Source organism: Orycteropus afer, unplaced genomic scaffold (assembly GCF_000298275.1).
Source record: "Orycteropus afer afer isolate SDZICR_OR568_19922 unplaced genomic scaffold, OryAfe1.0 scaffold02028, whole genome shotgun sequence".
Lineage (NCBI taxonomy): Eukaryota > Metazoa > Chordata > Mammalia > Tubulidentata > Orycteropodidae > Orycteropus > Orycteropus afer.
The window spans coordinates 25,194-28,388 of NW_006923615.1; positions in this window are offsets into that span (position 1 = coordinate 25,194).

Consider the following 3,195-nt stretch of genomic DNA (forward strand, 5'->3'; position numbering starts at 1 on the left):
TTAACATCTCTTGTAATGTTGGTCTGGTTTTAACAAATTCCCTTAATTTCTGCTTATCTGGAAATGTCCTAATTTCACCATCATATTTGAAGGACAGTTTTACTGAGTATATAATTCTTGGTTGGATTTTTTTTTCTTTCAGGGTCTTATATATATCATCCCATTGTCTTCTCACCCGCAAGGTTTCTGCTGAGAAATCCAACCATAGTCTTACTCAGTTGCCCCTTGTAGATAACTTGTTGTTTTTCCCGTGCTGCTTTCAGGATTCTGTCTTTGTCTTTGGTCTTGGGGAGTTTGATGATGATATGTCCTTGTGATTTTCTCTTAGGGTCTGTCCTGTTTGGGGTTTATTGGACTTCTTGAATAGATGTATTCTCATCTTTCATCATACCAGGGAAATTCTTTTCTAACAAATATTTAACAATTTTCTCTGTGGTTTTATTTGTCTCTTCCTATTCTGGAATTCTGATTACACGTAGGTTATTCCTATTGATGGTATCCCACATGAACCTTAGGGTTTCTTCATTTTGTTTTGATCTTTTTCTGATTGACCCCTTTCCAAAGAAGTATTCAGGTATATGTCTTCAATCTCACTAACCCTGTCATCCATTGATTCATTTCTGCTCCTTTGCCCATTCAATGTGTTATCTATTTTGGAAAATTTTGCATTAATCTTCTGGATTTCTATCTGTAGATTTTGTATTATTTTGTCATTTTGTTCTTATTGTGTTTTGAAATTGTTCTAGGGTTTTCTCTGTGTATCCCTTTATTTTTCCAGTGTTTTCCTTAACTTGTCTTTGAATCCGTTGAAGGTGCTATTGTTGTTGTTGTTGTTATGTGCCGTCGAGACAGACCCAACTCATAGAGACTCCTCCTTAGGTTTCCAAGGTGGTATCACTACAAAAGTAGATTGCCCAAACTTCCTTTCAAGGAGTGGCTGGTGGGTTTGAAATGCCAGCCTTCTGGTTAGCAGTCAAATGCCTTAGGCACTATGCTACCTAAATAAAATTATTTTGAAATCCTTGTCAGGGAGTTTCAATGCTGGTTCTTCCTCAGGGATGTTTTCTGGGTCTGTATCCTGGTCCCTTATTTTTCCTGCTTTATCTTGCTTTTTTGTGTGGACTGTGATGCTCTGTTGTCTCAAAGACATTGTGATGTTTTTGTGTTTAGATTTAATTGGTGATTGTATGTTGGAGTGATTTGGACAAGATTTTCATTTTCCTTGGTAAGCAGGGTACTGTGCTCCTCTATTCACTAGTTGACAGCACTTATATATTCACCACCTGTCTCTTTTCCTCTTGTTAGCTTCCCATATGCCCCTGCCATCCTTGGCAAGTGGAGCCTATTCTTTGGTCCTTGGAATCTGAATGAGAATGCTGTCACTTTAAATATCCAAAATGGCCACCACTTGTAAACAATTAAAATGGCTGCACCCTCCAGATGGCTAAAAGTCCACACCTCAGGTTGTCTCCCCCTTTGCTGTTTCCCTTCCACCAGTGCAATCATCAGTCACCAGTGCAATCATCCCTGCAGCCCTTGGCAACCAGGAGTGATCTTTACATCAATTCTCAAGTCCCAACACCACTTGGAAATATTCAGTCTGTTGGTACCATCAGAGTAACTGACAATCTGTAGCTCTGTCTGTCTCCATGCTCCCTGTTTTCATTCAGGTTCTTCCACTAGGTGGTGCCTAATCCACTTCTGTATGTTGTTGTGTTGTTGTTATGTGCCATTGAGTTGGACCTGACTCATAGCGACCCCTCCTTGGGTTGCCGAGGCAGTATCACTATGGAAGTAGATTGCCCAACCTTCTTTCCAAGGAGTTCTAGTGGATTTGAACCGCTGGCCTCCTGGTTAGCAGTCAAGTGCCTTAGGCACTATGCTACCAGAACTCCCTTTCAAAGTTCAGGGCTCCAGGATTATCTTCTGCATCTCCATCAATTTGCTTCTGTTTTCTTTGTGGAAGAGGGTCTGTGTAGCTTGTCTACATATTCCACCATCTTCCTGGAAGCTCTGATTACATTCTCTTAAGGGTATGCCTCAATGCCTGAAAAAGTATACTGTGCATAATATCTCTAATCTATCTTAATAAATTACAAAGAATACCCCACAGTCTTTGAATACCAGATATTATTATTGCTATTATTATTATTACCAATGAATTTCACCTCTTAATAAATGACATCATTTGAATGGCCTTATTTTGTGGGTACCAATATAAAAGAAGCTGATTAAATTGGGTGTTTATCTTTGTGGGTTTTTTTTTTTTTGCATATATGTAAAGCCATAGAAATAAAGTATGAGTCTATAATGTTCTGAGAATATTTTTTAAAAATTGTTTTGGTCTTCATCTCTTCACCTTATGTTACTTTGAAAACACAGTGACATCAAACTAAATTCACTGACTCTATACAATAGAACTACGACCATTTTTTCCTAGGGAAAGAGTAAAGCTTCAAAACTTATAGAGAACTAGGACATTAATGGCAGTTCATTTGGATGACTCAACTCTGTCTCCCACCCTGACACCTGCCTCCACCTACTTCCTCCCTGCTCCAATTTAAACACATTACTGCTATTCCTTTCTGTTTTAATCATTAACATTGTCTTCAGAATTATCTAAGTAATTACTTCAGATTTCTAATTTGCAGTATTAGTGCAGATCAACAGGTATAGTTAGAGAAACAAAGAAGAACAAATACCTCTCCCTCCTTTTTTAAACAGCATTAAATTATTGCTACCAAATATCCCTGTTTCAAGAATTCCTGATGCATAAACCATATTTGGTCCATTAGCTTGAATTTTGGATGGTTTTAAAAATGAAATTGCTTTTTAATTAGGTCCTGAGCTTTGGAATCAGAGTGCCTGGATTCCAACACCAGTTCCACCACACTTACCTATAATCCTGGCAAATTTCCTGATTTTTTTGAGCATCAGTTCCCTCACCTATAAAAGCATGCAATAATTATACCTACCTCATAGGACTGTTGGGAGGATTAAATGAAATTTCAAGAGAAGAATGTGGTACAGCAACTTGCATAGAGGACATACATAAGGAATGTTCCAAAATCAAACCAAACTCACTGCCATCAAGTCAGAGCCGACTCATAGCAACCTCTCCTTGGGTTTCTGAGGCAGTATCACTAGGGAATTAGATTGTGTAATTGTCCTTCTGAGGAGTGGCTGGTGGGTTTG